Source organism: Condylura cristata, unplaced genomic scaffold, assembly GCF_000260355.1.
Source record: "Condylura cristata isolate star-nosed mole 26May11 unplaced genomic scaffold, ConCri1.0 scaffold00019, whole genome shotgun sequence".
Taxonomy (NCBI): Eukaryota; Metazoa; Chordata; class Mammalia; order Eulipotyphla; family Talpidae; genus Condylura; species Condylura cristata.
In genome coordinates, this window is record NW_004567120.1 from 41,500,860 (window position 1) to 41,514,171 (window position 13,312).

Sequence of the window (13,312 nt, forward strand, 5' to 3'; positions counted from 1 at the left end):
TAATTACACAGGTCATGAGGGCTATGTTCCCGGCTTGTGACTACGGGGAGCGGTAATTGCGGTCATTTCTGCATATTTACCCATACAACCTGCCTCCTTTTATGTATGTGTGTAACACGCCTATCAAAATATTTTGAAGTGGGAACAGAAAATGATAGTGAAGAAAAGAAATCATAAATAACACCCATAACCTCGTGGCCTGTTTCAGCAATGAAGATTATCTGCTCCTATTTCCTGTGCTCCGTCAGGTACAATTTCGAATGTGTGAATTTTCTCTCTGTCTCATCCTCCTCCTACACTTTGCTTTGTGAAGGTGGGCCCGGGCCTGGGCGAAACCCGGCTTCCGCACCGTCTACTGACTGAAAGCCTGCCAACTGTGTCGTGGAAGGTGGTAGAGAGAAGTGAAGGTCAAGGCGCTACAAAGTTACACTCGTCCCCTTTGCAGCAACGGGCAGAGCTGAGGGCATGGTGCGCAGTGAATTAAGCCAGGATGACAAAGCGGACCCCGGACGGGGCACGCACAGGGGATGTCGACACCACACAGGCTCAGCCCACAGGAGCTGAACCCCGCCCTTGCGAGCTGCTTGTGGGCCTGGGGGTGTGGAGGCGGGGCTGGGAGGGGTGCAGGAGGACGGAGAGCGGGAAGCACCGTACTGTGGGCGCTTTGGGGTGGGAGGGCCACGCTGAGCACACCCCACCGGGGGCCTGCGCGGCCATGGCTTGGTCAGGCTGGGAAACAGCAGTCACTTGGCCTTCCTCCTCCCTCACTCCTCGCTTTCTCCAGCCCCAGCAAAACCCCAGTGTAGCCCTGACGCTCGTTTGCACTTTATATGACTTGAGGTTCCCGGCCGCAGACACTGCGCAGGACGTGAGCTATTCAGCCCTGCGGGCCAGTGTGGCCTGCGGTTCGTTTGCCATGTCCTTTTTTTTCTTTTTAAAGATTTATTTATTTATGCACACAGATTTGGGGTACAGGCCAGAGGTGCAGGGGCGGCGAGAGGATTCACCAGGGACAGAGTGGGGAGCAGAACAGGCAAGTCAACGGGGAGACAGGAGGGGCCTGCGGCGCCCTGGGGGTCAGCTCCGGGGCGGGATCGAACTCGCACTGAAGGGGCTGTGGCTGGCCTGCAGGGCTGCGCTCTGACCCGCTGCGTCACCCGCTTCCATCTTCTTAGTTACTTCGGCGCGTGCTGGCTCACCGGCTGCTGTGCGCCTTCTTTGGACACGTTTTTACCGGGATGTTTGTTTTCGTGTTAGAGTCTCGACAGTTATTTATATAATCTAGAAAAGTCCTCTGTGAGAGAAGTGGCTCGCAATTACACTGCCCCTGCCTACACCGTCTGTTCTCAACAGTGGTTTGGGAAGAGCAGCATATGTAAGTGTGATGAACTTGCCCGATCATTCGTGCTTTCATGGATCATGGTTTCAGCATTTCAGCTCAGAAGTCTGTAGGTCACAAGCATTTTCTTGTCTCCTGCATGTGCTACCGGAGTAAGTTTTACATTTTGGTCGCTCATCCACTTGGAGATAATCTTGAGAAATGGTCTGGAATCTAGGTCAAAGTTCAAGCCTCGTGGCCCTGATTGGCATCTGCATAGCCCAGTCCACGAGCAGCAGCTGTGTGCCGGCCGACCCATCGCTCCCTTACAAAGAAAGCAGCTATGTGCACGAAGGGCCGGCTCTGTCCGGCGGCCGGAGTCTGCTCTACTCAGCCGCGTTCGCAGCTTGCTGCAAGCCCCACACTTTTTGTGGCTTGCACCTTGTAAGTCTTGACTTTCAAACGTGTCAGTGTTCTCCTTTAGCAAAGCTCTTTTGCCTGTTTCAGGCAATCCGTGTTTCCACGGGGATTTTGGCTTCTTGAACACATGCCAAGCTTTGTATTTTTCTTCTGTCTCCCCGCATATTGTGATGTCCTATTTCGCATTTTTACATTACCTGTACTTGAACTAACGATTGTACCTTGAGTGAATCTTATCCTTTCATCTTCACGCTCATTTTGTAAGTGCTCGGTGTACTGCTTTTACAGTGAGCTTGCTTCTGTATGCATTTGCGAGTGCCCCCACCAGTGCCTGGGTGGGGCTGGTGGGGCTGCTGCTAGGCAAAGTAGCTCCGAAGGAACCCTAAGAGCCTGCCGTCGTCCCCCCTGGGGCAGCAGTGTGCACAGGGGCCCTCTGCCTCTCCCACCAGTGTGTGTTGTGAGGACTTGTGTGCTTTGTGACAACTTGATGCCACTTCAGGCCACTTCAGGCCACAGGCCTTCAGTTCAAACAGCACCATACAGGAGAAGCTGGTGACAGGGCATCTCATTTCCCTCTTGACCTGGTTTATATGACAAGCTCCAGGACCTTGGTCCTTTGGCGATACTGCTCTGATGTCGTGCTCTTACAGGCTAAGCCTTTGGCGTTCACGGAGTATGGCGCTGGCAATGGGCTTCTCATACGCGAGCTTTATCACCCTTACCTGTATCCTCCTGTCCCCATTTCTACTGAGTTTTTTTTTTTTTAACCAAAATGAATGTTGAATTTTATCAAAAGTTTTCTCTGCACTTATTGAGATGATCATTTGATTTTATCTTTCATTTTGTTGACATGGTGAATCACTATAATGGGTGATCAATTCTTGCAACCCTGGATAAATTCCCCTTGGCTACAGTGCTGATGTTTTTTTTAAATATTTACTTATCTATGCATACAGAACTGGGGTACAGGCCAGAGGTGCAGGAGCAGTGAGAGGCGTCACCAGAGACAGAGCGGGGAGCAGAACAGGCAGATGGACGAAGCCCACTGCTGAGGGGAGCAGCGGGCGTGTCGGGAGATGGCTGCCGCGCCATGTGGTCACCTCCGGGGCAGGCGGGGATCTAACTCATGAGGAAGTGGCTTAAGCTTCTTAGTGCTGTGCTTTAACCCGCTGCGCCCCCAGGGAGGGCTCCTGTGTTGATATTTTTGATGTATTGTTGAATCTTGTATGCTGATGTTTTATTGAAGATTTTGGATCTATGTGTATCAGAAAAATTGGTCTATAATTTTCTTTTTTGTGTGCTTTCTTTGTACGATTTTCTATCCCTATTTTTCTGGCCTCAATACAAAGTATTGCCTTGTCCTTTCTGGGGTAAGAATTTGAGAGGGATGGGTATTAGATTTTATTTGATGCTTGGCAGAGTTCACCAGTGAAGTCACCTGGTCCTAGACGTTCGCTTGGGGGAGGTTTTTGTTTGCTTGTTACAGTGTTATGAACTAAACTCCATAGCTCCTGCAGATCTCCCTAGTTTTCCGGGGCCCTTTCTGCCTGCGGACTCCATCAGGACGCCACGCCAACGAGTGTCTATCCCCTCGGGGCTCTCTATGCTGCGGCAGTTTCTCGGGCTTTCCTTGTTCCCCACGGCCTTGACGGTTTGAAGGCCGATGGGGTGCTTTGTGTAACATCCATCGGTTGGGGTTTGTCTACGGTTTTCCCGGGCTAAGAGCCGAGCCGGGCACTGTGGACACCCACCACATCGCGCCAAGGCTGCGTGCCGCGTGGCCTGTGTCGCCTGAACACTGCAGTGTCGCATTTCTCCACTCGGAAATTACGTTGCTTTCCCCTTTCCATACTTTGAAAGTCACCACGCACAGCCGAAACTGAAGAAAAGGGGGCATGTGCCCCTTTCCTCGAGACTGGGGTAGCTGCATAAATTATTTGGAATTCTGCAAGGGGGTTTTCCTCCACGTTCACCCGCGTGTGAACACTTTGTGTTCTGGCACTTTGTGGGGCCCCTGCACAGTGAGGCATTCAGCATGTATATTTTCTGCCTCCGTTCTCGAATCATGTTTCCAAAAAGTTCCAGCTAACTTATTTGAGACTGGTTTTAGAAACCTGTCCTAAACTTGGTGCTAGGTGTTTCTGTGCTATCAATTATCCATTACTTCTCAGGCCTCTCAGCAACAGAACAAGGAGACACTTATGTGTAGCTCCACGTTCTCAGCTGTAGATAGTTAAACCATGGGACCACCTGTATCCGTTCAGGCTGAACTGTATATCCAGGTAATGTCTCCCCCTCCAAATCATCGCCACAAGAATCAGTCTATCCTTTCCTCCTTGTTCATCTATCAACTTCCCACTTAATAAGTGGCAACCCTAGACCCCAAGCCTAGGCCCCCAAGTCTAGCTCCCCTAAGCCTAGCTCCCCCATCCATCATTCATGTAGAAAGAAACAGGAGGCCTGACCTGTACCTCCAGAAGAAACAACAACTGTCAAGTAGAGCTCAGCTTCCAGCTTCCAGCCCCACTCATTGCCAAGGCCAACCCCTGCACTGAGAGCTTCATACAGCTGTAACACAATTAGGCTGTCTTGTTGCAGTTTATTCTTTGCTAGGCTCATCAAATGAGATTTATTTATTTATTTATTCATTTATTTATTTATTTATTTATTTATTTATTTATTTATTTATTTATTTATTTATTTATTTTTTGCATACAGAACTAGGGTACAGGCCACAGGTGTGGGGGCAGTGAGAGGAATCGCCACAGACAGAGTGGGGAGCAGAACAGGCAGACCGACAAAGTCCACTGCTGGGAGGAGCAGTGGGGAGACAGGAGAGGTCTGCTGCGCCCTGGGGGTCACCCCCGGGGCCAGGGGTTGAACTTGCACTGAAGCAACTGCAGTGAGCTTGCAGTGCTGCGTCCTAACCCGTTGCGCCACCAGGGAGGGCCCCAAATGATTTTTTAAGATTTGCACACAGCAAAACTTATTCTCTGCTGTAAAGTTCTATGGGCTGTTACAAGAATATAAATACCACAGCTCTAGCCTTTCAGTATCGTGCAGTTTATTTTCACCTCCATAAAAACCGCCTGCGCTTCAGCTAGTCAGTGTTCAATCCACTAAGCCCCTGGCAACCGCTGATCTTTAGACTACCTCTATGGTTTTGCTTTTTCTAGAATTTTATATAATTGGGTTCATACATCATGTTACTTTTCCATACTGGTGGCTTTCACTTAACATATACGAAGGGCACATTCAGATCTTCTCGGCATGTAGCTCAGTAGCTCATTTCTTTTCAGAGATAAATAATATTCCAACGAATGCATGATGCCGTGTTATCCATTCATCCACCAAAGGGCTTGATTGTCACTGGCTACTATTGATGAAGGTGCTATACATTCACGTGCATGATTTTGTATAAGTTTTCAGTCAGTTGGCAAAAGATGGTTGTTCTGCATCGTCGTAAGTATTTCAGATTATCAGTTTGTGATTGCAGTTATTTGCTCGGTGTGTAGAGGTACCACGTTATTGTCGTAACTTACTAATGACAAGTGTTGGGCCACTGCTCATGTTTCGTTGCCATAAGTATATTTTCTTTTATCATCTTTAGTGAGGTCTCTGATTAGACCTTTTCTATTTTTGATTGGGTTGTATGTTTTCTATGTTTTAAGTGTTCTTTATATTTTGGACATGAGAACTTTATCATATGTGTGCTTTTCAAAATATTCTCTTCCATTCTATGGCTAATATTTTCATTTTTCTGAGCAGTGTTTTTCCCAGGGCAGAATATTTTAATTTTAGTCAAGTCCAACATACCAACTTTTTCTTTCACAAATCGAGTTTTTGGTGTTGAATCTAAAAATTCTTGGCCAAAGCAAAGGTCACTTCAAGATTTATTGCAAAATTACAAGAATTAAGATGGTGTAGTCCTTGTTCGAATACCAAATAAATCAACGGAAGCCACTGGGTATCACAGAAACAGGCCCATGCCTGCGTGGAGCTATGCTTTATGACAAAAGTAGAATTTCTGAGTGGTGGGGAATAAATAGTTCATTGGGCAAATCTTATTGGGGCAAATAGAAAGCCAAATGAAGCCAAAGGGAAGGTGACCTTTACCTCACAACCTACACCAAAATCAATTCCAATATTGATCATCACTCTGAAAGAGAAAAGCAAATCAATAAAAGTTCTGGAAGGTATTACATATGAATATATTTTGGCTGTAGGCTACGTAATGACTAAACACAACTAACCATAAAGCTCCGATAATAAGTGAACAGACTGATAAACAGCTCCATTTCACGATGAACTTTGTTACCTTACAAACTGCTGAAACATTGAAAAGGCAAGTCACACTTCTATGAATGTCTCCCACCCACCTCATCTTCCCATGCCCCAAAGCTGACGATGCTAGCCCTCCAAGGTGGCGCCTCACGGCTGGAATCAGTACCTCCACGAGAGGGACCTGAAGAGATCCCTGGTCTCGCCCCAGCAAGGATAAAGAGGGGTCCCAGCCTCCAAGGAACTATTGATTCCCCACCATGCTGTCCTTCATCTCAGAATTAAGGTACCAAAAGCCGCGCCTGAGTCCAGACAGACTGCACAGGGACCGAGGAAGTACTTAGGGTTACAGGAATTTTGCATATGTTGATCATGATAGCTGTTATATAGGTATATACACTTGTCAAAACTCTGGCTTATATACACAAAATGGGTGAATTTTATGCATGTAAGTTACTTCTAATCTAGTTGATTTATAAACAAAGTAGCCACAGCGATTTACAGAGCTGGCTGTCAGAATAGTTGTTATGGGGTGGGGGGGGGTAGTGATGGATGGAGCCGCCGGAGCTGGCTTGTTCCAGGCGGTCTCCGCTGTGTGGGGGCCGCACGTTGCCACCGCTTGCTTACTTGTGGCTTTCTTTATACATGTATCATAGTTCGATTAGAGATTTACATGTAAGCTGCCAGTGGAAATACTAGCCAGGGCGTGCAGCAGAGTAAATGCTGCCGGCACAAATACAAATGATCACGACTTCGGAGGGACAGGCAGCGTCGCCCACCCCTCGGGAATGCGGCGAGCCGCGACTGCTCCGGCGCAGGCCCTGGGGCTGTGTGCGTGCGGCCACCAAAACGCACGCACAGGAGGCTCCTAGGAGCGCTCCCGAGAGGGGCTCTACCCTGGAACTGGGCACAGCCCAGCAGCTGCCAGGTGGGCGCGTTGACCGAGACAGACGATGTGCACCCATGGAGATAAGAAACCAGAGCTACATCACCAGTGGGAAGCTCACAAATATTATGCTGAATGAAAGCACCTTCAACCGCCCCCCCCAGTGTATATTTTATGATTTCACATCTGTAAAGGTGAAAATCCAGTTTGTCCAAGTTCTGCTTCTTTCACGGAGGTAGAAATCACAAGAGAGCCTCATATATCCAGCAATGAGAAGCCTGATAGCCTGTGAAACCTTAACGTTTCTAACCATTTGACAGTCAGAGGATGACAGTCCCCTCCAAGGAGAGACAGGGCAGGTGCAATCTCTCACGGTGGGCTGGGACCGCAGAAGCCTCGAGAAGCAGGGACCTGCAGGGAGCGGGCAGCAGCTCAGCCCACACCGGACACAGGTGACGCCCGACCAGTAAGGTGCTGACGCCGCTCAAACACACGGAAGCGAACCTGGGCCGCCACTAAGCTGGCGCGGTCTCCTGCGCTCCTCCCCGCCGCCCACAGCGCCCGCGGCAGAAGCAGCACGCCAAGTTCCGGCAGAAATGTCATTTACCTCCCTGCCTTCACTGCTCTACAAGTGATGCCTGGTATTTAGTCAAAACTTATAAGCCATGAAAAAAGCCAAGGAAACCCATTGCCAAGAAAAAAGGCAATAACCGGATCTGGATTCAGGAGAACCTAGATGCTGGCTATATAAGGCAGAACTATGATTAGAACATACGAGAATTGCGATGAAAAGAATGGACTTAAAGCAATTAAGGTTAATATGTGAAAGGAACCGCAGGAAAGTTGGGTGATGTGTATGAAGCAATTTCAGCAGAGCGATATAAACCGTAAGAAACAATAAAACGCTAGAATTAAAACTCAGTAGGCTTATCACCGACGACACACCGTAGAAGAAAGACTGAACGTGAAACACGTCCATGGAGATCATTCACAGAGAAGGGAAGGGGCGAAAGAGCAGAGCATCCGAGAACGGTGGGACAAGAGCAAATGATCGCGAGCACAGTTGGGGTTTCGGCGTAAGAAAAAACAGCAACGAGCGGAAGACCTCACGTGTTGACCAGGCGAGCGCCACTGCACACTTTCCGCCTGCGCGCTCGCAGCCCACGGCCCAGCGCGGCTCTCCCAGCTCTCGCGAGAGCGAGGGCGACGCCAGCAAAGCCGCAGCACTGTAACCCTAAAGTCAGTCAGCCATGTGAGTGTTCACGGAAATTTGACGAAAGAATGAAATTTGAGGGCAAAATGCAAAGCAAACAAGACTCTGTGTCACGAGCACATTTGGATCTGCTTACAAACCTTATTAAAACTGGTGGTTCGGCAAAAGAAGCCCAAAATTCACTGCTAGCCCATCTGGCCCGTGAACCGACATACACCCTGGGCGGTGAAAGCCACAGCGCACCAAGAGGAAGATGCGAGTTGTCCAGAGTCTGTTCTCCGAACATGGTGCGATCAGACTTGAAATTAAATAACAGAGAGACCAAAGGAAAAGACTCTTAAGCATTTGGAGGTGACAAGATGCCTTCTTAAACAGTCCTTTCAAAAATAGGCCACAGTCTCTCAAGGAAATGAAAACTGAACTAAATTAAAATGAAAATGAAAGGGACTTGAATGGGGAGGGGGAGGGTAAAGCTAAAGCTGTGTTTCCAAGAAAAATTAGAGCATTTAACGCTTAAAGGAGAAAGATCTTGACTCAATCATTAAGCTTCCACCTTCATTAACTAGAAAAAGAAGAAAAAATTAACTCAAGTTGACAGAAAAAGCGAAATAAAAAATACTACAACAGAAGTCAATGAAATTGAAATTCAAGTGAGAAAATAAACAGAGAAGATGACAGAACATATAATCATACAAACAAATGCCTCCTGGCCTAGCAACTAGGAGCTCTTGTTGACAAGTTGCAAATAGCCAGTTGATCACGTCCTTCTCCATGGGGAGCGGCGGCAGCAAGGCACGAGGCAACGGTCACTTGTCACAGAACACGGGGTTGGTAAAAACCGGCGTTGGTGGGTTTTTTCCATTTCATTTATTGATTGACAATGTGAACCTATACTTTTAAAAGGGAAAAATAAATTATTCTGAGACTATTATATTGCAAATAAATATGTGCATACATGTGATAACTGACATTGCATACAGATATCTTTGGATGAAAATAACCTGATCAGTTTCTGGGACTGATGAGTTTCAAAAAGGACAAAGAACAGATGACATGTTGGTAAGAAAATTCCTGAAACATAAGAATAACAGCGTTCAGTTTGTGACAGATAAGCATGTGTTAGTGGAAAAGCGATGTGTGTCATTGCTATGAAAATCAGTGTTTGAAAAAATTGCATTTTCACTCATGACTGGAAATTAATGGCATTAATGACGGCAAAGCTTTTTAAATAACAGTGTTTATTATGAGCTTTTACAAGAGACATCTAAGGAAGCGTTGCCAGGGGGCGTGTTAATGGCACTCAGAATAATGAAGATCATGGTAATTCTTCCTGCCAGCGCTGCCTACCTGCAATCCTTCCTATAAACACTGGCTCCAGTCATGTCATGGAGAATGTAACTTCAATATAAATGTGATTTTCTCTTTTAAAATTTGTTGGTTTGAGACCTCCCTGGTGGCCTCCGAGTCAAGTCTCAGCGCTGTTACCAAGACCGCCAGGGAGTGACCCCCAGGGCGTACCAGACCCCGCTCCTGTCTCCGATTTCAGTAGATCAGCCTGTTCTGCTCCCCTCTCTGTCTCTGGTGAATCCTCACCCCCAGCACCTCTGGCCTGTACCCCGGTCATATGTGCATAAATAAAAAATACACATATAAAATGTGCTGCTTTTCTGGAGGGATGGTTTTAGAAACAAGACAGTCTCGCCTGCAAAGTGCTGTGTTTGAAACTCTGAGAAGTTACATGACCACACACACAAACTCCTAATTGGATTTCAACGTGTTTTTCTTTTTTTTCTGATTACATAACCAACAAGCTGCCAGGGTCTGAAAAGAATCCAGCCCGAGATTGATCAATATTGCAAACAAAATAACTAGGGAATGGGTGTTTGTTTTGGGTAGTCTAAGTCATATTTAAAATATTTAAAATACCTTGTTTATAAATTATAATGATAGTTTTAATATGCCTTAGTGTTAAAAATATTGAAAGCATAAATAAGAATAAAAAATCACAAATTTCCTAAGAAAAGTAAACTGGCTGCTTTTGTGTCTGTCTGTCTTAACATAAAGTTGTGCACTAGGGTCTCCACCTGGTGTTAACTTGGCTCAGTAGGAATACTGGGACGTTTGTCATATGTAGATAATTTAAGGCTTGAACTTGGATTCTGGCCATGATGGAACCCCAGGGAGCAAATGTACATACCTACCTGAGTAGCTGCAAGTAAGACAGGTGAAATGGTTTCAGTGTACTGGACTTCAGGCAAAGATGCTCACCAAGAGACGAGAAGTGAGCAGGGCAAGCCCCAAGACCACCCACGCCTGCTGCAGAGCCAAAGACCGCAGGCCACCAGAGTGCTGCACGCAGGAAGGAGCCCGGCAAGCCCTGGGGTGGAGGAGAAGTGGCTGGACGTGCAGGGATGCGGGGGCTGGATTTGCAAGGGCAAAGTCCCAGAGAGGAGCGAGCACTGCACAGACGGGCAGAGAACACACAGATGAGAGCTTGTCCCCCCGCGCGGGTCAGGGCGCCTCCGCTGCTCCTGGATTCGGCACTCAGAGTGCTGTTGCCTTAGAAGGGAGTGAGTATTAGCTGGTGCCTAAGCTCTGCTTTCAGCTCACCAAATAAAGTTTAGATGCCAGTCCCAAAGGGTCATACTGTTTCTGAGTAACTCAATTTTGTCCTGGAACAAAGCTCAGGACTATTTACAGAAACACAAAAGACCCAGCACTTGACAAAGTAAAATTCAGCATTTGACCATCTATCAAAATGACCAGTCATTCAAAAAGCAGGAGGGCAGAGTCAGTAATGGGGAGAAACATAAACGTGACCTAGAAATGCGCCAGAAGACATTAAACCAGCACGAAATGCAGCTGTGTTCCAGCTGTTCCAAAGCTACGAGGAGATGCTAACCGTGGTAATTGGGGCATGGGAGATATGAAAAAAGCAAATCAGCTGTGAGATACAAAAACCACAATGACGGAGTTGGAAAACGTACGCTGACTTGCACCGGTGGCAGCATAGATGTGGAAGAAGGGCAGCTGGTGACTGGGGAGTGTGATGCAGCTTTCCAGGATGAAACGCACACAGGGAGAGAACAGCGCCTAGGCCCCTGGCGTGTGGAGAGGCTGTCTCAAGTGGCGTCTGTACTTGCACTTGAAGACCTGAGGAGAGGAAGGTGGGGCTTCAAAACAAATCTTTGAACAAAAAGATCTCCAGATGTACGCTAAACAAGTAACTCTCAGATTCAAAAACTGAAAGAACGCCAGGAACGAGAACTATAGGCCCATAATAATCAAATTACTTAAAATCAGTGATAAAAAATCTCAAAAGTCCCAGAGACACGGCCAACAGATCGGCTTTTTGTGCCCAAGACCCAGTGACCAGGTGAGCCCTCCTACCAGGCAGGTGTGAACACGGTCTCGGTCTTTACGTCCGCATTCCTCTGCTTCGCTCCCTTGTGTGTGTGGAAGAAGCGCCGATGGGGAACCCTTCCCGTGTCTCTTCAAGGGGGGTTAATTAGGCTGCACAGCGTGAATAGATTGAGAGCCGGGACTCTGAACAGGGCCCCGGGGTGGGGGGCTCCATGTTGGGAACAGCGGCAAAGGCGAACGTAACATGAACCATGCACTCTGCTCTCGTTGAGGGTTGACGGTGTGAGCGTGACCTAATAGTTTCTGAAGAAGGAAGAATGCGTGGAAAGATGGGGGGAGTTGCCCACAGCCACGCAGTACCAGGTCTCTTCCCCAGAGTCACGCTGGAAGCGGCCTCAGGCCTAGGAAGATATGGAGGTTGGGGTCAGCAAGGGGAGGTGTACAGAGTGGGGGGGTGGAGGGAGCCTGGCCCACCCAGGCTGAGCCAAGGGCGTAGAGGGGCAGGGCAGTGTGAGCTTCTGGGTCCTAGTTCAGAAGTGATGGGCAACAAGGGCTTGGGGAGACAAGAAATGGGGTAACTAAGTTGCTGGGGATGCGGAGGTGGGAGGCCTCGCAATGTTGGCAGTGAAACTGGCATTGGTGCATCAGGCAGAAGAATCTATCTCCACAGGGCACGCACATGAGGGAGCCATGTCCGGAGGAGAGCCTTGTAGCAGTCCCTCCGAGCTCAGTCGTGTGGCGGTGCCAAGATCCACTGCTGCCAGAGGAGAGGCCGAGACGGGGGTTGGGACCCCAGGCTGCCAGTCCTCCCACCAGCCAGACTGCTCTGCCCGCTCACGTTTGTGGGCGCAAGTGTATGGAAGGGCTCAGCTGGAATATGAGGGTCCCCTTGGCAAGTGTTGACAACTGGGGCCTGTCATTACATAGAGCACGAGTCACGGAACTGGGCCCCACGCTGACCCACGTCGTCCCCATGTCACACCTCCCCCACAGACACCAGGCCAGGGATGCTGTGCGCGTGTGTGGAGCTTCAGACCACAAGGGCAGGAGAAGGAAAACTGACCTGGAGGGCAGACGTGGGCCTGAGATGCCCCAGCTGCGTGGCCACGGGAGCCTCACAGGCGCACACGTGTAGCTTAGGAAATGGAAACATTCTCTGGAGTTCTGGATTAGCTCTCTCCCTTAAACGCTTCCCCTCCCTTTAAGCCTTTTGTGGCTTGGCTACCCAGTGTGTGTGCGTAAGGGACGGGGTGCATCCCGGAGCGAGGTCAGCGTCCACACAAGGGCACGTCGAACTCACCTTGCTCTGTGGTCTAGGGCTCCCATGACCCCTACTGTTGCAGCCGGCCCTCGTATCCAGCCCAGGCCCTCCTCACACACATGCCTGTGTTTCTACAAGGCCCTGGACAGCCCCACCAGGCCAGCCCAGTGACGAGGCCCCACTGACCCCGTCCTCCACACCCTCTTCTTCTCTGCCCCGACAGAACCACCAACGCCGCATCTGTGCCACAAGAAATGTTTCTACCTGGGTCCAGCCCGCACATGCAGAACCTTACTATACACTCCCTGACACTTCCACAGCGAAGCTAACTTCCTGAACTCCCTCAGGTTTGCCTCCTCACCACCCACAGACTTAAGTGTTTCTAATTGCTGTTTGTTTGGTTTGCATAGTGATCTCTCAGCATGTGCAGTGTTTGCTGGATGAATGGAAAAATTGGATGAATGAGCGAACCACAACGCTCAGGTGCCTCTCCCTGACCTGAGCGGTGCGGCCTGCCCCGGCCTGCCCCTGCCTGCGCCTCCTGCCCCCCGGGGAAAACCCCGTGACCAC